The following is a 22,610-nucleotide window of genomic DNA, read 5'->3' on the forward strand; positions in this document are numbered from 1 at the left end:
ACTGGAGTTACAGAAGCTTTAAGCCACCCTGTGGGTGTCAGGAATTGAACCCAGGCAGGCGCTCTGCAAAAGCAGCCAGCGCTTCTAACCACTGAGCTATCTCCCTGCATTTTAAATTCCCTGTATTTTAAATTCATTTTAACACTTTTAAACACCAGAAGTTGTTTTTTTTTTTAAACAATTAGCATCTGTTATCATGTGTAAAATGAGTGGGGTGTCTTGAAGATACTGCTGGAGCTTCCTGACGAACAGCTGACCTTGAGGCAGAGACTATCTAGCCCATTTCTTAGTTTAAAGGCAGACGATGAACAGGACCATGGATGGCAGGTAATGAGGAGATACCCAATGACATTGACCTGGCACCACTCAGCAGCTCTCTCTACCTCTAAAAGCTTAGTCTAAGAGAGCCTTAGGGAACTCCCTAGGTAAATCCTGCATACCCCAGCTTCGGCTGCTACGGCATCCCCTCCTTCATCCTCCCAGACACCAGGTGATTTCCTTGTTGCTAGACAGAAAATGCCTTCAGGGAGATGCTGTGATTATTCTTCAGAAAGCTATACGCACAGACAAAATACCTGTGTGTCAGACAGGAGCTGTGATTTTGATTTAGGTTACATAGAACTTTAGTCAGTATCTGAAAAGTGGGGCGTGAGCTTGTGTTTCTCTTCATCCTTTCTGGAAAGGTAAACAGATGTTGACAGGTAAACTGAGATACAGTTAAAACCCAAGTCCTGTTGTCTATGTTTTGTTCTGTGACCTGTGCTGTTCAAAGATGCTCTGAATATTGCCTGCTTATTGCTCAGTCACCTGTGGGCACCTAGGTTGGTGATGGCTGTCCTTAGGTTTCTGGTGCCTCCCAAGGGGTCACATGCTGGGAGCCTGGGCTCCATGGTGACGGGGTTGATGAGGTGAAACCTCTGGAACTAGGGCCGTGTGGAGGGGTCATGAGGGCACTGCGCACAGAAGGGACTAGTTCTCACAGACCCGAGTAATCTCCTTCCGGGAAATGTTACAAAAGAGCAGTGCTACTCTCCAACACCTGCCTGGCTCCATGTGTCAAGTAAGTGACTGGTCAGGTATACTCTTTGTCATCATGTCATCCACCATGACATCTTGACATTGGAGCCAACCCATGACAGTTAAATCTCTCAAACAGTAAGATAAATAAACCTCTTTTGTTCACATATTACCCAGACTTGAATTCGTTTTGTTATAGCAGCAAAAAACTGGACAAATACAGTGATTTACCACTATAACAAAGCACCTTGGTTCACTGAGGACATATTTTTCCACATTTCTGCAAAATCAGGCATGTCTATAGTTACTGGAGTATCAGTGTTTAACGTGCAGCATTCTTGTTCTTCACTCCTGGCATCCTCTTCTCTTCTGGGCCAAGGCTGGTCCAGGTAAGCAGTGGAGTGGGAGTGGATGGATAAAACTGGATTTAGGCAGCAAAGACACCTGACTCCCTCTTCAGCTCTTAGACTGGCACTTCAAGAAAGTGGCCACTGTGCATACAGACACTTGGCAACCCAAGAAGGACCACTTGGGAGAGTGTGGTCCTGCCAATGACCGGACCAGTTTGCCAGCCATGAGCGTAAATCACCTGACCAGTTGTCCTTCCAACCCCTGCCAGTCCTCCAGACAGTCATAGCCCTGACCATCATCCAGGGCCACTCTGTTAGGCCACTCCCAATTTCTGACCTACAGCGTTACAGACTTAAGGTTTTAGGCCATCAGATTTGGGGCGACTTGTTACATGGCAGAAGGTAATCAGTGCAGCTTTGAACTAGTGCCCTTCTGTCTTTGCTTAGCATTAACTGGACCACCACTACCACCACCACCACCACCAACAAAAATACTGTATAAATTCCCCAATGGGCTATCCCTGCCACAGTTATTTCCAAAGACAAGGAAGTTGAAAGAAACCTTTGGTACTTTCATCATGCAAGAGTTTAGAAAAACATTTCTCTTTTTTCCAGACATACAGGGAAGGGTGAGTCCAGGGCAAAGATGACATCAGAAAAACACAGCGAGCAGATGGATCTATGCTCAAGATAAACACTGAGAGGAACTGACTTTTCAAGGTTGGCACATTGCTAGATTCTGCGCTTAGCCTCATTTATCTGCCTTGAAATTTGGCCCCAGTTATGAAAACTATGAGGCAGAGAAGGAACTAAACAGAAAACACAGGGCCCCACGGCAAGTGCTGGCTGTTGGCTTGTACTTGAAAACCCTGGGTGTTGTCATGGTCACCTTGGGCTTTGTTACTGCAAAACCTGCAGGAGTGAGGATCCCAGCCAATCCCAACAGGGAGGGGCTTTAGATTCACCCCAGGATAGAAAAGCTGCAGGAGGCAGGCAGCTGCCATCCTCTGCTCTGAGCCTACCAGTGTGGCCAGGAGGGTGGGGCTCATCTCACCCCTCGAAGCACCCAAGGTGGGCTTCTGGAGGGAAAAGCTCATGGTGATCACCATCCATCAGAAAGGGACGGAAACTTAAGGCAGGAACCTGGAGGCAGGAACTGAGGCAAAAGCCATGAAGGAATGGTGCTTACTGGCTTGCTTTCTACAGATGGCTCAGCCTGATTTCTCATACAGCTTAAGACTAACTGCCCAGAGAATGCACTGCCTACAGTGGGCCAGGCCCGCCCACATCAATCATTAATCAAGAAAATACCCCTCTGGCTTTCACGCAGGCCATCCAGTGGGACATTTTCTCAGCTGAGAGTCTCTCTTCTCAAATGACTCTATCTGTGTCAAGCTGACAAACTAACCAGGGCTTCACCATCCCACACAGGATGCCCTTCCACCTGCTATCCACATCCCTGTGTCGCGGCTCCTCATCAAGGCTGCGCTACCTCCTATCACCTGTGCCCGTGTCTGCCTTTCTCGTAGTCCACATCAGAATACCCTGTTTTCTGTTATAGGTGCCCATGCCTGTTGCTTTCACTGTCTACACTACAGGCCTGGATTCTTCCTCACTGCTCTTCCCTATCAGTCTTTCTGGGTGAAGGTTGCAACAGGCACAGAGGTCCTTGCTATGCCTTGCAGGAAACTGGTCAATGGGCTGCTTAGAAGCCAGTGTTTCCGGAAGATGAGGGTGGTGGGTACGGGGAGGTGAACATTCCCCAGGCTCTACATGGCGGTTATCTGCCATTACAGAAAATTCAAGTGTTCCAGAAGCCGGTGAGGCATCACAGAGTCTGTGGTAAATTGGCAGCCATTGGTCCCACAACAAAGGCTGGGGTTTGGAAGGAGGGTTCTCTGCCTGGACACTCCTGGCTACAACTGAATGGGCTGAGCTGCTCCTGGTCCTAAGTACTGGACTCTGCTGTGTGCTCCTGCCGTGTTTCTGCCCGAAACATGTTCTCCAGCTGCTAGGACTGGGTCTTCCCTTGGCTCCACCCATTGTATTGGGTTTTGCCTCTTCTGTGCATCCACTTCCCTAGGGTCAAGCCCTCCGATTCCCACTCCCAGTTAGGACTGCAGTCCTATGCAGAGAGGTTTTCCTCCCCCACACTTCTCAAAAAGTTGTGTCTGAGTCTTTCTGTTGGTTTCCTAGTCCTCCAAAACAGGACGTCACCTGGGAACCTCAGGAGCCAGAATGCACCTTGCCGTTAGCCACAGCCCCAGAAGCTAACCGTCCTTGTTGCAAATAATAACCCAGTGGGTGAAAGTGACTGGACCTCAGTGTTTTAAATTATTTTCATCCATTTCCAAAGCCATGTTTCACAGTTCATCAGACCACGATACTCTTGTACAGGCATATTTTTTTCCCCTTTCAAGAGTTAACACAACTGATCTTTTAATTCTTTTCAGAGACACCAAGTGCCTCATGGCGATTTGGTTGTGAGGCAACAAGGGATGTAAGGAGAGGCCTCCTGGAAGTGAGGAGGACCTGTGTCACGCTCCCACCATGGTGTCCTGGTCACCGCTGTGACCTTCTAGTATGAAGTGGCTCATACTAGGAGATAGCCACCCTTAACCCCTGCCAAGCACACACAACTCCACCACATGATCACATATAGGGAGCAGGCTGAAGGTGTGGCTCCATGGAAGGCTTTAGAGTTCAGCCGACTTAGGTCCAGATCCCTGTTCTATGGCTGCTAGAGGTGGAACTCAGCCCTTGGTGTGCACCTCCCTTCTTTCAACTGTAAATTGCAGGTTAATATCTCCCTCGGAGGTAGTGCACATGGAATGTACATGCAAGAGCCTGCCACAGTGCCTGGAGTATCTCCATAAGATCAAGCTATAGCCAAGCCCATGGAGCATTTTCTTAATTAGTGATCCATGGAGGAAGTCCCAGCCTATTGTAGGGTAGGGCCACCCTTGGGCAGGTGGCCCTGGGTTCTCTAAGAAAGCAGGCTGAGCAAGCCGTGTAAGCAAGCCAGTATGCAGCACCCCTCCATGGTCTCTGCATCAGCTCCTGCCTCTAGGTTCTGGGCCTGTATGAGCTCCTGTCCTGACTTCCTTCAGCGATGGCCTGCAATGTGGAAACGTAAGCCAAATAAACAAACCCTTTCCTCCCCATCTTGCTTTAGTCAATGTTTCATCAAAGCAATAGAAGCCCTAACTAAAACACCTGGGAATAAGAAAAGGGTGTGGTTCCCTCCCCCTTTTAACTTGCTCTAGAGGTTCTAGCCAGTGCAATGGGTCAAGAGAAAAGAAAGCAAAAAGCACTTGCAACATAAAAGGAGAAATAAAACTGTCATTACTCAGCAATGGCATGATTCTATGCATAGAAAACCTAAATCCACATGAAAATATTAAAACTCATGATGTATTCAGCAGGAATACATGATATGTGATAAATATACAAGTGAAGTATATGCCTATATGCACGAATAAAAAAAAATCTAAGGATAAAATCAAGAATACAACCCTCGTATAATAATAAAAATACCTGAGAATAAGTTTAACAAAAATATAACATTTATTCATCAAAATTTATAAAATTAAAGATTGTGATGAATAGAGAGACATTACATTTTGTGGAAGATTAAGCATTTTTAGGATGCAGATGCTCTTCAAATTGGTGTATAAATAAGAGCCAATCAAAACCTACACAGAAGATTTTATTAGTGATGCCAGAGAGACGGCTCTGCAGGTAACTGCTCCTGCCTCCAAGCTCTGCACCTGCTTTGGGTGACACAGTATGCATCGCACAGAAACAGAAAGGGAGAGCACAACACTGACAACCCATTTCCTGGCGCTGCCCTAGTGCTTGTACTCTGAACTTGGAAGGAGGAGGCTGGTGTTTGCCCTCCCACCCAGGAAAAAAAAGGGAACTGAGGGAAATACTGTGCCAGGGCCACAAAAAAGCAGAAAAGAGCAAAGCAAAGCTGACCTCTGAGCCCTGGTCACCACTGTCATTGCGAATACATGCAAGAACAGGGCACTTTCTGTTTCTTATGCCTCCTCCCAAACTGAATCCCGGAAATGTGTGACATGTGTCTGGTGATGAGGACACACTCTCTTCACCACTGTTAGAATCTATATCAGCAAAGCCCACCGTTCTCACTAGGTAGGTGAGGTGGTACCAGGCGTTGTCACGGAGGGACCAGACCCCAACACAGGAAGAAAGAGTCTGTCCTCAGGGAAGGGTCTAGGCTCCACCCTGCTGGACAGTACCGCAGGGCTATGTTGGTGATTGCCCACATCAGTTGGTGCCAGTGCCCCCTCCCCAGCCCCAGCTAGAATGCACTCCCCTGCATCAGATCACCATACCCAGCCTGGACTCACCAGCACCTGGCTCAGCCTCTGGCAGGAATGGCTTAGTTCATTATGGACCTGGGGCTTAATGGCAAGATGCGGACACTTCTGTGGAATCAATTCTTTATTTTCTTGGTCTGGCTACTGTGGAGTGAACAGTGTTTTCCCAGGCATCCCTGCTCCAGTTCACCATAGGTCTAATGATTTGGAAAGAGCTACCCATGGGCTGTGAGCTCTGAAACAGTGAGCAAAATAAAACTTGTTTTCCTTATCATTTGATTGACTGAGGTATTTTTTTCACCGCAATGGAAATCTAATGTGGAACAATGGTACTAATGCTGGAGTGTCCTCTGATGGTATATGTCCCTGATGGTATGTGGTTCAGGCATCATCATGGTGTGTTTTCGGGAAGCATTGGGAGAAGTTTGGAGATGTGGGCTACTGGATAATCTGGAGAATGTTCTAAGAGGCGCTTACTGGACATTGTGATAGAGACTTGAACAGAGCGATGGGCCTGAGGATTCTGGTAGGGCGTGGACTAGAGGATGCTCCTAGTGTAATATGTCCTGGAAAACAACGCATGCACACACACACACACACACACACACACACACACACACCAGTGTCTGTTCCGTGAGAGCTCATGAAGCTGAATTTAAAGAATGCAGTTTAGAGAGGGGTACTTGCTAAATAGATTGGTGACATTATGACATAAAGAACTGGAAGGATGCTGTGAGGACATCTCAGGAATCTGAGACCCTTCCATGACAGTGACAGGTGCACACCTGAACTGGAGCTTCAGTGCCTGTGAGATGGGGTTCCCTAGGTGTTGGTAACCTGTCATGTACAATAGGGTTTTGGGTTGGCATTTGTTAGGTCCCTGTGGCAGGGCACACCCTCTCACATGGAGCATCTACACTTCTCTCTCCCAACACACATCCTTCTTCTGTCCCAGATCCGACTTGTTTGCTGAAGGATGCATGCCTGGGATAGGACACAGAGGGATAACGCTGTCCCGTGTATCTAAAAAGGAAACTATCACGACAGGGAGAGTGAATGCCTTGTATGATATAATGAAGGAACACAGCAAGATGGGCCTGGCTTCTCAGCAATCCTGGGACCCAGCCCATGACACGTCTACAGGAGTTCACCAGGTTATCATGCCTCTATGAATGAGGGACAATCTCGTGTCACCTAATGTCCTCCCCGGTCCTTCTGAAAACTCTGCTAGGTCCAGAAGGACCCGCAGTCCACACTCAGGTTCTACATTATTTTCTCCTTCAGGTACCTTAGAACTTGGTCTCGTCAAAGGTGCTTTTAATGATTTTGTGGTTTGGGGCATGAAGTTACTCTTCCTGGGGCTTTTGAGAACCACGGGCACAATTTTCCTATGTAAAGAAGATGCAGGAAAATCTCCGTGGTTGTCTTTCACAAACATCAATTTTATTCTAAGATTCATGGCAAACAGAGCAAGAAACGTTATGGTCTCTACTAAGAGTGAGGCAGGGAAGTACCCAAGATGAGGGGTCTAATGTGAACCCAGGTACGTAGAGGGGCTTCTGTCTCCAGCAGTTTTGGGCAGGCTTTCAGCTCCTGCCTTGGGATACCCTTGAAGGGCAGTGTCTTTGCCAAATTCCTGTCTCCTGGGATTCATCATTTGATCCCTTCCTTGGGGCTGGCCTCTGAGCAAGGCATAATGGACACAGAACATAATGGCTTTCCACATGGCTCCCTCCTGCAGGTCTGTGTCCATACATGTTACATGGGTCCTCTCTGACACCATAGCTGTAGAACTGTGGCGTTCTGCATCCCCTAGTGATCTTTTACAATGCAACAACTCACATGAAAGGAACTCCTGTGACATCAGCTATAGAGGGCATCTTCTCAGCTGTGGTCACCCTGTTCTGCACTGCTCTCCAAACTGCTCCTTGCCGTCTGGACCTTAGCTCCATGTCACCTCTTCCCCCATCTCCTAGCTCCCACCCATGTGCATCTTCCCCTCCCTCGGCATCTCCTCCTCTTTCTTCTCCCACTTTCTCCTCTTCTCAATACCCTTCTGCTGTCTATATCTAGTCCAACTTTTCTAGATTTCCCATGTGCAGGATAAGGTGAGAGCTATCTCCTGGGATTCTAGATCTGTTGACAGGTTCGATTTAACCATCCCATGATGTCTAGGTCTAGCTTCCAAATACATCGTACCCTATACATACACATAACTGTGATCTGTCAGTTGACACACACATGAGTAAAACATACATTCAAGTACAGAAATGCACCTGGGCCATGTCTGCTGCTTCTTCTCTGGACTTCCTCCATGTGTCTCTTTTCTGAGGGGAGACTTTGTTCTGCTCTCGGCTAGATTTCTTTCTCAATGGAAAGCAGCAATGCAGGCTTATCAGGGAAATTCTTATCTTCCTTGCCCATCCCTTCAGGCCTCTGTGCTGGCCCTCACTGGGAACAGACTTGCCCTTTGCTGAGGCACTGGGGGAGCATATGTTATTTTCTGTGCTCTCACTGCTGCTGCTTGTGAAATAAATGCAGGGGGCACTCCTGGTACGTTGGTGGACTTGGTCCAGTGTGGATGACTTTTTTAGTGGCCTGAAGAGATGAGTGGCAGGCCCAGCGGCTCTCCTACTTCCCCTTTGACCAGCCTTCTGGCCATAGGCAGACATCTAATCATTGGAGGGTGACCAGAGGGTGCTAAGGGAGGGCTCACTTCCCCTCCTCCTTGGTGCCAGAGAGAAAGCAGCAGGATCTTCAAGGGAAAGTAATGGGGTCACCCATGGATTCATGTGCTGAGCCCGGGCTGGGCAGCCATGCCCCTGCTGAGCCTGCCTTTGCAGTAAGCAATGGCGTGCCATGGTCTGATTATATTTCCTTTGTTGTGATGAATCTTTACTATCCTGGGCTTGAAACCCAATATGTTGCATGACTTCAACAATCGCAGGGTCAGGCAAGCTGGGGATCATTTCTTCACAGTGATTAGGGAACCCTTCGTGTCTTCCCTGAGCCAGGGGTGGGTCATCACTTCAGTGGCTGTTGGCCTAAACTTGGGGTTGACTGTCAATAAGAGACTATGCAGGTCCTGAAGCTCTTTTGACAGGCCAGAGGGGACAGTGTACTTCCTTGATACAACCTGCCTTCACAGCTCTGGTATGGTGACAGCATCCAATGGGATCTTCCCAACCACCATGAAATATAAGATGACTCCTAAGATCCACATGTTGATCGTGGGGTCATTATAAAGTCTGCCAAGGAAGAGCGCAGAGCGCAGGGACACCAAAAGAGTAAGCACCACAGTGACGGCCCAGCGTCTGCCCTGGCCAGACTTGGGTACCAAGGCTGAAGTCAATGATTTTGACTTTTCCGTTCCTGTCCAAGATGATACTCTCTGGTTTCAGGTCCCTGTGAACTATACCCTGGTCATGGCAGTAGCTCACAGCTGCAATTATTTGCCTGAATATTCCCCGGGCCTCATCCTCCTGGAGGTGGCCAGCCTTTTGAATATATTGACAAAGCTGCTGTCCCTCGACCAGCTCCATGATGAATTATACTCTCTTCTCAGACTCAACCACCTGGAGAAGTGAGATGATGCTGAAAGGCTGGCCATCATCGGTATATCTGCCTTGGATGTGACTAGCTGGCACCATTGCTGCTTCTTTAGAAGCACTTTGACAGCCATGAGGGCAGGGCACTCATGAGGCATTGATGAGCTAGCTTTCCTTTGGCGTAGCCTCCATGGCCGATGGTCTTTGAGGTTGTCTCCTGAGAGTGGAAATTCTCTCTATCAGAGAAGCTGGACTCACATCTGAGTTCTGCTGACTCCTCTTCACTCCAAGAGTTCTTTTAAGGTAACAAAATATAAATGCTACCTAAAACTTAAAAGAAGAAATAAAGGAAAGAAATTTAAGACAAAAACTAAAATAGTGCAAAGTAAACAAGGCAGAAAACTAAAAGCCAATCAAACTAGGAACAACAGCAAAAATCCAGAACAACCAAAATCACATACGCACAGAGCCAAGAAAAAAAAAAACAAAAACTGCTTCAAGTCACTAGGGAGGGAAGACCGGAGCTCAGCAACACTAAGAATGAATAGTAGTAATTGTGTTAGAAGAAAAATATGCAAAGAAATATTAAAAGATCAAAGAAATTTAAAAAATTAGAAAATATAAACAATATAAAATTAAACTAAAGCAAACCAAACTCCAAACAAACAAAACTACATGAAAACTAAAAACCTAGGAATCAAAACAAAACTGAGAAGATATTTCTCAGAAGACACAGAAATGGCTAAGAAATATATAAATTTTTAATGTTCGTGATCCTTGACCATCAGGGAAATGAAAGTTAAAACTAGCCTGAGATTTCATCTTATTCTAGTCAGAAGAGCTATGACTAACAAATGCTGGTCTGCATGCAGGGGATGGAAACCCTCATCCACTGTTCATGGGGGTATAAGCTGGCGCAACCACTGTAGAAATAACTGTGGCTCTTCCTCAGAAAACCAGGAATTGATCTACTGTGCAATCAAGCTAAACCACTCAAGGAACTCTATTTCCTCCAGCAGAGACACTTGCTCATCCAGTGCTGTTCCATTCATAATAGCCAGGATATGTCAACAAACTAGATGTCATTCAACCAATGAATAGCTAATGAAAATGTGGTACCTACACACAATGGAATTTGATTCAGCTGTAAAGAAAACTGAAATTATGAAATTTGCAAGTAAATGGATGGAACTAAAAAAAAGATTATACTAAGTGAGGTAACCCAGATTCAGAAAGACATGGCATTCTTTCCTGTTAATGTCCTTATCCGTAAGTGGATACTGGCATCAAATCATTAGACTTATTAGTGCAACCCTCAGATCTCATAAGAGAAATTTCTCTGTGCAGGAACACAGAAACTCACACCTCATCAAAGAATAGAGACTAAGTATCACTGGAGGGATCAGACACAAACGGGACATCTACATCATATCCTCCCTCCCTCCAAGGCTCAGGGACCATCGTGGAAAAGGCGGCAGAAAGACTGTAAGAAACAGAGGTCGGGAAAGACTGGAGCAAAATATTATCTTCTTGACGTGACAGTACCACTACACTCATGAACTCACTGAAGCAATAAAGAACAGGTGACTCCATGGACAATTAGGACAGGCAAGATGAACTTTGCTTCCTCCAAGACTGGAGAGATGTCATGTCACAAGACCCCAAACAGCGGCCTCTAGGCTTGGGTACACAGAAGTGTCACTGTAACATCCAGGCCTGAAGCGGTCACTCAGGGCTGTGAGAGCAGCATTTTGTATGCAAGTGGTCTGTATGTTAGCGAGTTCACACATTTTCAGTGTAATCTCCATGGTGACACAGAAAAAAAAAAAAACTAGAATAACAGAGAAGAGAGAGAAAAAGCCTTTCTTTACCAAGACACCAGGTAAGTGCAAAAGACAGTAATCAGGAAATGATAAACAAAAGCTGTAAGGCTAATGGAGAACACAGTAAATGCTTCCTCAGTGGCTACTGTATGTTCTGTCTGTCTCTCTCTTTTTCTCTTTCTCTCTCCACAGACAGAGTTTGGCAGCCATGATGTGTAGAAAACACTATCCAAGTCCATGCTCTGGGCAGGGCTCACTTCAGGCGATAAAGTCCGAAGGAGGAAAAGACCAAGGTGAGGACCAGATGCTCTGTGCACATTGCGACCAGAAAGAACAGAGCTACTGAGCTGACACAGCTTAGAGAAACACACTGGACCCAGAGAACACACTGGACCTGAGTGCGATTCTCCATGATTTGAAGACACAGCCCACAGGAAAGGAGGTTTGATCTAGGAGTGTAAGGATGGAGGGTGCTCACAAATGTGGTAGCAAGGGGACTCTGAACCACAGTGAAGACCCAGGGTGCTGTGTTATTCCTGAGCACCCAGTGCAGCCACAGCTAACTATTTGACACCGAAAGGCTCAGGCCTCTGCTTTCCAGAAGAGCTGTGTTCAGTCAAGTGTCTCCTATTTTACATTTGAAGACTCCCTTCTCAGGTTTTGAACTCCCTGTAGAGGAGCTGCATGTCTGCAGACACTAAACCTGGGGGAAAAAGCCTCATCCTTGGAGTTCATTGCCAGGCCTGAGAGCAGAAAAGCAAAGACCCAAAGCAAAGCCTGCCACCCCTGGCCACTGTGGCTCAGCCTCTGACTCTGCAGCTGAGCTCCAGGTGCCCTGGGGTCCTCTCTAGCCTGAGTCAGTGATCTCAAGCTCAAGTCCCTGCCTCCTTTATTTTAGTATCAATCGCAGGGCAGTTTCAGGCCAGGGGAGCTGTGGACACCTTCTGGGCCTTGCTGCCTGCATGTGAGGGGGTTGTTGAGCCTCAGAGGAAGTAGTGTCAGGCACTGGACTGGAGCTGTCAAGTCACCCTTCACCCCCACCAAGGTGCTCAGGGGACATGCAGCCTTTAGTTAACCCTTCACCACCACCACCCCACACACATACATTCTCTAATCCCTCCAGCCCTGCAGGTTCTGCCTCACCTCAGACAGTTGTACCACTGAAAGCAAAGGTAAAGTGCTGTTCACCAGCTCCCCTGAAAGGTGTCCTTTGAGGTGCCATGTGACATTGCAGAGACTCAGAGACCTTCCTCCGCAGTCCTGGGACTCAGTCTGTTCTCAGTCCCCAGTTTAGTTCCCTTTTAGTTATTTGTGAGCCAAGAGTCACTGCCTGAGGGGTGCTGAGAAAGTGTTCTGCTGGCAGTGGGTGTCTCAGGTCTGTGGGGTGGTTTTCAGAGGCAAAGGAAAAACTGCCTGAGGCCCCTGGAACTTACTGAGCTTGCTAATTAGGATGCAGGAGGGGGAGAATTTGCAGGGCTCTGGCTGTTCAGGAGCATCTCTCTAGCGGTACTTGCTCCATTGTGCCTGTACCATGCGTGGTTCCTCAGTCTGAGACTTTGCCTTTGCTGCCACATCTGTGTGGACCCTTCATCCTTACACTCCTACATCAAACCTTCTTTCCTGGTGGTGGCAGTGTCTTCAAATCATGGAGAATCACGCTCAGGTCCAGTGTCTTCTCTACGTGCCCTTGTTCTGGGTATCCAAGCTTGGTGTTACAAATGGCAGTTGGAGGATCTTGTGCGGGACCCTACTAAGTAAGTTTCTCTCCTACTCAAGGACTATGGAGACAAACCATAATAGATAATGTAGATTTTTACATATAAGATCTACAGAGTCACCTAAAAGTAGCGGACAGAGAGTTCACGGTGTCCAGGTCAAAGCCAGCGGCTAGTGCATATTAGACAAATGCTCTCCTGTTGATTCACACCCCAGCCCCAGGGCATTATGGGAAGAGTGTCCTGTGCTGTAGTTGATAACAGGAATGCCCAAGTTTCAGCTGTGAAGGGACAGCGACACAGCTCCATGCTGTCCCCTTTCAGCAGCAGCCTGAGGAGTTCCATAATCTTTTCCGTCCTTGACGCGTACCAGGCTGGGATCTGTGACTTGTGGGCAGAAAAGAATTTCAAGTGTAGCCAGACTGAAGCAGACCTGAGATTTTTACTGCAGATGTTAGAAAGGTGAACAAGAAGAGAATTAAGAGCAGATCTAAGAACATGGATAAGGATCTCAGATCCACCAGATATCAGACACATATACCCACACATGGGTGCAGGCTTACCCATGGAAAATTGCAATTTAAGTGTCTTAGTGTTGACCATATATACCATTTCGGTGGCTCTCAAATTATATCTGGAAAGGTTGCTAAGACGCGCCCTCTTTCCCTCATTTGGTAAGTGTAATTATGGGGTAGGAGGTAACCTGGATGGAATTATAATCTGATCGAGTTAAACCAGGAGCCGCTAGAGTTGTGCAAAAGGCGTAGTACATGCATGTCCTTTCCGTGTAAATGGAATTTACTGTGATATTATTTAAAGTTACATGTTTGTAGCTGGGAAGGGAGAACGGTCTTAAGCAGGTGTCAATTGAGATGCAGTTCTTGTTGGTGAGAGGTTTAGCCAGATTCCCACTTGAGGGGCTCCTTTTTCTTCCTGTGCCCTCTAAATCCTCTCTCTCTGCCCTGCTTTACACGGGCACATAACCACTGGCCTTTGAGCCTTTGTGCTTCTCAAACGTGGGCACAGTGCCAAGGATGCTGGTGCCTTCAAACAACCAGGAGAATGCAGCTTACTGAAGAGAAGTCATGCTTGCAGCAGCCTCCACCACCACAAATCCTCAGGCAGACAGTTCCAGGAACTCTCTAAGAGAGGAGACCTTGGGGAATGAGAGTCAGCACGGGGACATGTGTGGGTCCTGTGGAAGTGCTGGCCATGCCTGGTTTCTACTGCTATGCTTTAACACTCTTATAAAAGAGCCCTCGAACCCTGCCAAGACCCTGTGGGGCAATGTCCCCAGGCCACAGAGCACAGTGAGACTCAAGGGCAGCCCCTGAGGCTGGAGGGGGGAGGTTTCTAGGCAGAGAGAGGCACCCTCATCTTATTTGACATTTATTGCCCTGTGAGAAGCCCTGTGGGCTAAGGAAATGGACTTTGTTTAAAATACTGGTATCACTGGCATCCCAATGCTGATATTTCAACTATCTACCTACCACAGCTTATAAAACTTCTTGTCTCTTCTGGTAGTTTGCTCATGCCTTTTCAGAACACCAGACTGACTTCCAGTAGGAGCAAAGCCCAAGGACCCCTGGACTCCACACAAACCTACCAACACATCTCTCCCTCTCTGGCCTAAGAGAGAAGTGTGGGGGACAGCCTCTGCCCAGTGAACTGTGCTGGCCGCTGGTGCCCTTCCACACTACTGCGTGCAGGTTCATGGGGACTACACTGGGGACCTGCAGATGAAATGAGGGAGCCCGACAAGCTCTGGTCAACATGTCAGCTGTGTGAAACCACCAAAGGGACAGGACACACCACGACATCACCCAGTGGGCCAATCAAAAGCCTGGCAGCTGGTGTGCCCTGGAAATTCCCAGGTGCCGTTGCTCGCCTCAGCCTTGACCTCCGTGGCAAGACTAAATAACTGAGCAAGAACATTAACACGGGCATCTGCCTAGCATCTCAGCACCCTCTTTAGGGCCAAAGTGGGTCTGCATCCTGATCTCCAAGCCTTCTATGGAACTGTGGGCAGCAGGACCAGGGGCTTGCCCAGGGCTTGAGCACTGGCTGGCCCCTGACCTCGTCCACTCTCTTTGCACTGGGCAGAGCAAATGCCATTAACTCCATTTCACAGGCTGGGATACAGAGGCTGTGAAGGGGCTCACTCTCCCAGCAGCCTCTTTTCTGCCCTGTTGACTGGCTCTCTGTGGCCTCTCACTGTCCCCTCCCCTATTACTACTGTCTTCCTGCTTCCTGTCCCTGCCCCCAGAAAAGGGCAGCACACAAGCTGACCTTGGTGCTCATGGGATCATTTCATTTTATTTTTGGTGTAATTTTTTATTTATTACAATTTATTCACTTTGCATCCCATCCTCATCCCTTCCCAATCCCACCCTCCCTCCCTCATCTTCTCCCATGCCCCTCCCCAGTCCACTGATAGTGGAGGACCTCCTCCCCTTCCATCTGATCCTCGCCTATCAGGTCTCATCATGTAACTGTCACAGAAGGAGGTAGGGAAGGCTGTTTTCTTTAGATTTTCTATCCTGCTCTGTTGGGAACACAGTGTTTGTATTCTGGCTCCCAAGGGAATTAAAAAGAAAGCCTGGCACCTGGCCTCCGAGATGCGGCAGAGACCGGAGGAGTGGATTGGGCTTGGCTCCAACAATCCACCAGCCAGAGGTGGAATTTAGTGTGGCAGACTGTGCAGCTCTGAGCCTCCCTGTTCTACCTTCAGGGTGGTCAAGAGGCTGGCAAGAAATGCTTTGAACTCCTCCAAGACCAAGGCCTTAGAGGAAACCTGCAGGAAACAAAAGCACGTTTGTTTATAGGCAGCTCCAGCAGAAAGAGGTAGTCTATTTCCCCTGTGAAGGAAGAGGACAGGACACCGTGGCTTCACCCTGGCCAGCTGCACTCTAGGCACATAAAATGTCAGCCTTACCGAGCAGGTTCGGGCCAGGATCAAGTCCTGAGGTTCTATGGGGAATCCCCAACAGTGACGGTACAAACACGAACATGGAAGAAAACTGTGCAGTGGACACAAGCTTACACAGAAGCCACCAGGACCTGCATGCCGGGTTGGAGGCTGGCTGGAGAGCTGGAGACACCTGTTTGAAATGGACTGGAGTCGCTTCTGCAGCCACCCTCACCTGTGGGCACACGTGCAGACGAGACACCAGAAGTCTGAATCCTGTTCTGTTGTGTCCTGTGGGCCTGATGCATAGATTGCTAGAGACGCCAGACGTGGAAAGGGCCTCATCGAGTCAATGCTCCTTCTCCTAACCATGAAGCTACAGGATCTCATCAGACATGAGTGCTTCCCCACCACGATGATCTGTGCACTGCAGGAGTCACCAACATGTCTTGGGGACCTATTGGGATATCCTCTGAGCACGGCGTTCTTGCAGCTACACGGGCGAGAGGGAGTCAACACAGGGAGTGAGGCCGCCACCTCAGATAGATACACATGGCATTTGAAGAGACGGGGAGCCCAGAGAAAAGCTGAGTAGGTCCCTCTGCACAGGAAGAGGAAACTGTGTACCCACAGTTGAGTCCAGGGAGGAGAGAGCCCAGCAGGACCATCTGGGGTTATGGGGTGTCACTGGATTGGGACAATCTTGCTGGCTGTGACCCAGGAGTACTCCTGCAGGGGCCTTGGCTTTGTGCCAGTTCTTTCCTCATGAGAACCCCTGCACCAAGCTAGAACTTTGCACACAGGTAGTGGCTAATTTCTGTCATGGCCAGCTTAGGGCAACAGAGCTTGCTCATGCCCAGAGCAGCAGCCCTGAGTCCACATGAGCACTGGATCATGGGGACCTGCACATGGAAGGAAGATTGGGTAGCACTGGTAAGACTCCTCTCATGCTATCCATTCAGTCACGATTTCATCCATCTTGGCTCAATAACAGAGACACATTGTTCACTTGTATCAAATTTTGTGTATCGTATTTTTTTTTTCCAGTTAGAAAAGGACACATTTCTATTGTCTCAAGCATTCTGCTAGTATATCCAGCACTGGTTGACTGGATATACTAATGGCCAGGAAGGTCATGGTGTGGTGCTCAGCATAGTGCCTAAGCATCCAGGGCCTGCAGTTTCCTGTGGGTCTGGGAATGTCCTCACTCTGCTGGCCTGGCACAGGCCACTCACAGGAGGCTTAAAAGAGGCTAGAAAAGCAAAAGAGTCTCCAGCCTCACCCTCATGTCCACAACACAGGCATAGTCTTGGGACCAGAAATGCATGCCAAGGCTGTCGGTTGCTAACATGGCATCCAGAAGGTTCTTTCTGAAGATCTGACATCCAATGGCCTGGTGCTTATTATCCTCAAGCTTAAGAGGGTAGAGAAGGCAGGGTGCCCCACAGTGAGTGTCCATGTCTGACACCCTCTGCCATTCCGTACTCTAGTGCCTGTACCTGTTCTGAGTCCTCAGTGCGCCTTTCCCAGAGTTTCCCAGTGGTTCCCTTCTACACAGCACTGGCTCTGTTGTGGGTAAGTGCGTAGGAGACCTGACCACAGTTGGGCAGTCATGCCAACCTGCCATGCCCTAGCTGCACAGCCTCCTTTAAGTATATATGTATGTACATGTCCGGGTGCCTAGTGTGCATGTGTGTAGAGTGAGGTGTGTATGTACGTGTGTATACAAGTACAAATGGAATGTGTATGTGATGTGCACTTACGTATACGTGCGTGTGAGATATCCACGGCGTACATGTATGTCTGACTTGTGGTGGATGTGTAGGATATGTGGGTACGGGTGCTGAATGAATGTGGTGTCTGTATGGTATATGTATATGTTTGTTTATGTTGTGTGTGGTTGTGGGGTGTGTGTGTGTGGGTGTGCATTCGTGTGTGCTCACTTCGGAACATCTGGCGGTGTCCTTCAGTTCTCACAGTAACTGGCCTGCTGCAGACAGGAAATGGGCAGCCCCGGGAGAGTTGAAGCATCCAGCCACACACGAATGGGCCTGCAAATGAAGATGGTCTGGCCAGAAACACCCCGCAAGCTCCTAATGAAGAACATTCCCCTTCCAGAGGGAGTGGAACAAAAACAAAAGAAAACCAGAAAACCCACTACCCTTTCATCACATGAAAATTCTTATATGGGGAAGCTCCCGAGTCCCCGATGCCTGCTCTGGAGTCAGTGAAACGTCACTGAAAGCTTTCACTACCTGTAATCCTCTTGTCCTCTCCCAGAAGCATCTCAATTGCACCATTTAGCCAAACATGGGGACCAACCCCCAAAAGCTAAGGAAATGTGAAACTCCTTCCCTCAACTTCACCGTTATCTTAGCCTTTGCGTGAGAATAAGGGTGGAAGGACAGCCCAGGGGAAGCTGCTCCTGGAGGAAGATGGGTGCTGGCATGCTGCTCTGGTCTGCTTAAGCACAGCAGCTCAGTGTCGTGAAAAGGGCTCTGCAGCTGAGATGAATTAAACATCCGGGGATGAGAGATTATCCCCGGATAATCTCAAGGGCTCACTAGCATCCTAATAACAGGAACAAGAAGGGTCAGATGAGAATAAGGGGTGTGGACTGGGGTTCGGCTCCTGGGGTATGAAGCATCACTGCTTAGTGTATAGTTACTTTCTCACGGCTGTGACAGGGTGACAGGCAAAAGCAACTGAAGGGTTTGTTTTGGCTCGTGGTTTGCAGGAGTGCAGTCCATTCTGAAGAGAAGGCATGGTGGTAGGAGCATACAGTGGTTGGGCAGATGGTGATTACAGTCCCAAGGCCAAGGGTGTGGAGTGTCGGGGCTCATTCTTCCCCCTTCCTTTTCCCTTCAGCAAGGAACCCTAGCCCACAGAATGCTGCTGCGTTCATTCAGCAGGGTGTGGGGGGCTCCTCTCGTCAGTTAAGCTTTCTGGAAACACCCCACAGATGTGGCTGGAAGTGTGTCTCCTCGGTGGTTCTGCGTCCAGTCAAGATGGCTGTCAAAATTAACCACCAACACTTAGTAAGGCCAATAGAGAAAAAGAAAGAAAAAAAAAAGGAGAGAAAGATGGAGGGATGATGGAGTGATAGATAGATAGATAGATAGATAGATAGATAGATAGATAGATAGCACTCTTCTAAAAATGCAGCCCTGTTGGCTTGATTTTAAAAGTATAAATTTAGGTTGTTTTAAACCACTAAATTTGTGGCAAAGGTTTGTGGGGGGGCTCGTTCAGGAGGGACACTGATATGGATCACTGGGAGGGAAGAATCATTAAAGCTATGGACAGACAGAGAGGCAACAGCAAGCCTGAGTCTCCAAAGATCTTTCAGGCCCCAGCACCAGAGACAGACAGTGTGGAGGGGGCTTTGAAGAGAGGAAATTAGAGCTTTCATTTTCTGAGGACAGGGGTTGTCTCACCATCGAAGCCTGAAGCCTGAAGCCTGTAGCCAGACTTTCTGGTTTATAGGCAGGCAGGAGGCAGGGAAGGAGGTGGGAAATAGGGTGGGTGGCTGCTAATACCCCCTTTGATGTAAACTGACTTCCCAGGTGAGAGATCCTGGCACTGGGAAGTCTGTTAGCGAGGGACTCCCAGACAGTGACTCAGTAGGATGCCTATTAGTATCTGTGAAAGGGGAGAGATGGCGGCTGCAGATATTGTGGCCTGAGCAGCATCTAGATAGAGTCTGACGTTACGTTCTTATAACAGGAATAAGAAACTGTTACAGTATGCAAAATATTACAGAGACCCAACTGAAGTGGACACTGGAATGTTTCCCTTAAAGTCAGAAAGACCCTGCCAACCCCTCTGTCGGTCAGCACAGCACTGGTACAAAACAAAGGGAAAGCTTGCAGGTGACGGTGGCGTGTATAAAATGGCCTCCACTCATTGATAAAATGACTCTGCAGAAATACTGAGTCACGTACAGAAAGTATTGTATTTCCTTTCCTTCTGAGCTGGCAGCTGCCCTGAGTAGCTAGTAAGTGTGTGTGTGTGTGTGGTGTGTGTGGTGTGTGTGTTGTGTGTGCAGGCCCCAATCTACCCAGGCTTTGGTGTGACCTCATGTCTTTGCTCTGTAACCATCTCTGCTTCTTCCTTTAGAAGACGGAGGTAATACTTTATACCCAGTAGTAATACTGGCAGCTGAAAGTCTGCCGTAGAGAATGATGTAGCCTCTGTTGGAGATTGACCTTGAAGCTTCAAGGATCCTTGAACAGCCAAACTGAACTGAAAGTGTGAAAGAAGATGTTGACCTGCTGGGATGTCACGTGAGTCTGTGGTGTTGAACCCTCACTTCCTCATCAGTTTGAAGACTAGCAAGGCCTAGCAGGCTGCTGTTGAATGACTCACTTATGTCTACACAGAGGTAATTTTGTTTTGTTTTTAAGATTTCTCTTTTTATTAAGTCTACAGTGTTCTGTCTGCATGTATGCCTGCACACCAGAATAGGGCACCAGATATCACCACAGATGGTTGTGAACCACCATGTCGTTGCTGGGAATTGGAAAAGCCAGCCAATGTTCTTAACCTTTGAGCCATCTCTCCAGCCCCAGAGATGATGGTTTGGAGAAGCATGTTCAAACTGGCTCTTCCCTATATGGGAGCAGATGAGGAGAAAAGGTAGGCTTGAATCTCTCTGTACATATTAAAGTGCCATAATGGACCAAGTCACTTCTAACACTGTCATCTGCAATGCTAAAAGGGCTGAGCCGCTGCTGTAGACACTATAATTTAATGAAAATCCATTTCTCCTTCTCACTTAGTTCTGTGCTGATTTCCATCCGGGGTGCCTGGTTTATAAGATATGCACATGATTCCTAAATGTTCCTTAAAAATGACTTTTTTTTTTTAAAATAGGGCTTAGGGTATGCTTTATTGTTTTAGGTGCTTAAAAGACATCTGGGTTTTGTTCATTGTTGGTTCTAGCCATGGCAAAGCACAGTTGGGCAACATGGCAGCCACTATGGCGTTCCCATAGGGAAACACGCCTGCTCTCGCCATAGGGAACATCTCCCTCACGTGGTCTTGCCCAGCCCAGGGAGGGCTTTGGCAGAAATGTAGCCTTTGATCTGTTAATTACAAAAACATCAGAGAAAAGGTAAATCAGATGTTTGAGGCTGCCTGAAAACAGCCCCCACCTCCGTATCCCCTCCTCCAACCCCCAGAGCTCGCTCAGCACAAGCCAGACAGAAGGTTCAGAAGGGACCATTTTTCAGGGCAGGGGCAGCATCTGTGGTCTGCAGGAGGCCTCTGATCTGAGCTCTTTTCCTTTGGGTTTGATACAGTGCACATCCCTCTGCCCTGGGGCCAGGCACAACCAGGTAGAACCTTGGGACATGCCCTGAAACAAGCTGACAATGCAGAGGTGTTTGGAGCCACCAACCCCAGCTAGCCTGTGGTTTACAGAAGTCCCTGCATCCTGCAGCAAAGCTCTCAGCAGGCACAGGAGACCTGTGCACAGGTGTTCATGTTTCAGCAATGCGGAAGCTGGGTTCCTTTGTCACAGAGGAGTCACACAGGATTCATACCTTGACTGCCAGAGAACAGCCCACGCTGCCACGAATCAAACAAAGACCCAAGCAAAGTCAGGATTTTGCTACCTTTCGAAGAAATTCTTTTGTCAAATAAATTGCTCACCGTGATTCAGAAAGCAGGCCCCAGGAGCAAGTGGCCTCAGGGGAGACCTTCCTTGCTGAGGGTTCTTGGCTACAGTGAGGCTGTACCCTGTCAATGATAGTAAAACCAGGACCCCCCCCCCCAGAAAGACTTACCGTGCATGCTGGCACTATCAGTTCACTGACATACACTAAAGAGCTTTGGGATTCAGACCCGGGACAAGCGACTGAGGTGCCCATTTAACCAAAGTGGACCTGGCCTCCAGGTTCTCCCAGCATTCTTCAGTCCCTACCTGTTACAGGGTATAGCTGGCCTGGCATACCCCATCCTTTGCCCTGAACTTTCCAGCCCCAGAAGTTCTTCCCAATATAATCCAGACATTCTAGTCTCTCTGCATTTCCTCTCTCTTTTCTGTGCATGCCCCCTCTCTCTTTCTCTCCCTCTTTACACACACACAATTTTCTTTCTCCCTCTGCACGGCGACTTCACTGATCTTCTCCATACGGTTGATGAACCAATCTGAGAGCTGTCTGCATTTATAAATTTAATTTGGCTTTCATTGGCTCATTTCATCATCGGACATAACTTATCAAAGGGTATACAATAGGAAACTGCACTTATTGCAGTGGCTGCGTCTGTTATTTACTTTTCTCCATATTCTGACAAAAGCAACTTAAACACAGAAGGATTCATTTTACTCACAGTTTGGGACTATAGTCCACCACTGAGAGAAAATCATAGTAGCAGGGCACAGTGAGGCAGCTGCTTGTATAGCGTCCACATGTAAGAATCAGGAGAAATCAATGCTGGCACTCAGCTAGCTGGCTTTCTCCTTTTTAATTCATCCTAGGGACCCCAAATCAGTAGATGGCGTTGTTCATACCCAGGGATGGTCTTGCCATTTCTGTTAACTCAGTCTAGAAACTCCCTTACGGACATTCCCGGAAGCTTGGTTCCTAGTGTAATAAAATATAATGCTGTGAGGGGTACCATCGCAGGCCCTTGCCAAGGTATGTCCCTGAGAAATTACACCATGCCGCAGACCTGGTATAAGCAATTTATTGTGGGGAGAGGAAAGGAATGAGGGCCTGGAGAAGGGTAGAGGCAGAGAAGTGGACATGTGGACAGGCAGACAGATGGAAGGAGAGCAATGAGGGCAAAGAAGAAGGGGGACAGAAAAGGAGAGGAAGGGGAAGAGAGAGAGACTGCTGGGAACAGAAAGAGGGCGGGGGTGGTGGACAGTCCTTTTATACAGTACACACCTGTCGT

At 48.1% G+C, this 22,610-nt stretch overlaps 1 pseudogene; it reads right to left on the reverse strand.

Moving 5' to 3' along the window:
• Positions 1-623: 623 nt before the first annotated feature.
• LOC110559847 (sperm motility kinase 4A-like) lies at positions 624-17,166 on the reverse strand (annotated as a pseudogene).
• Between the last annotated feature and the right edge of the window lie 5,444 nt (positions 17,167-22,610).

Source organism: Meriones unguiculatus, chromosome 20 (assembly GCF_030254825.1).
Source record: "Meriones unguiculatus strain TT.TT164.6M chromosome 20, Bangor_MerUng_6.1, whole genome shotgun sequence".
NCBI classification, from domain to species: Eukaryota; Metazoa; Chordata; class Mammalia; order Rodentia; family Muridae; genus Meriones; species Meriones unguiculatus.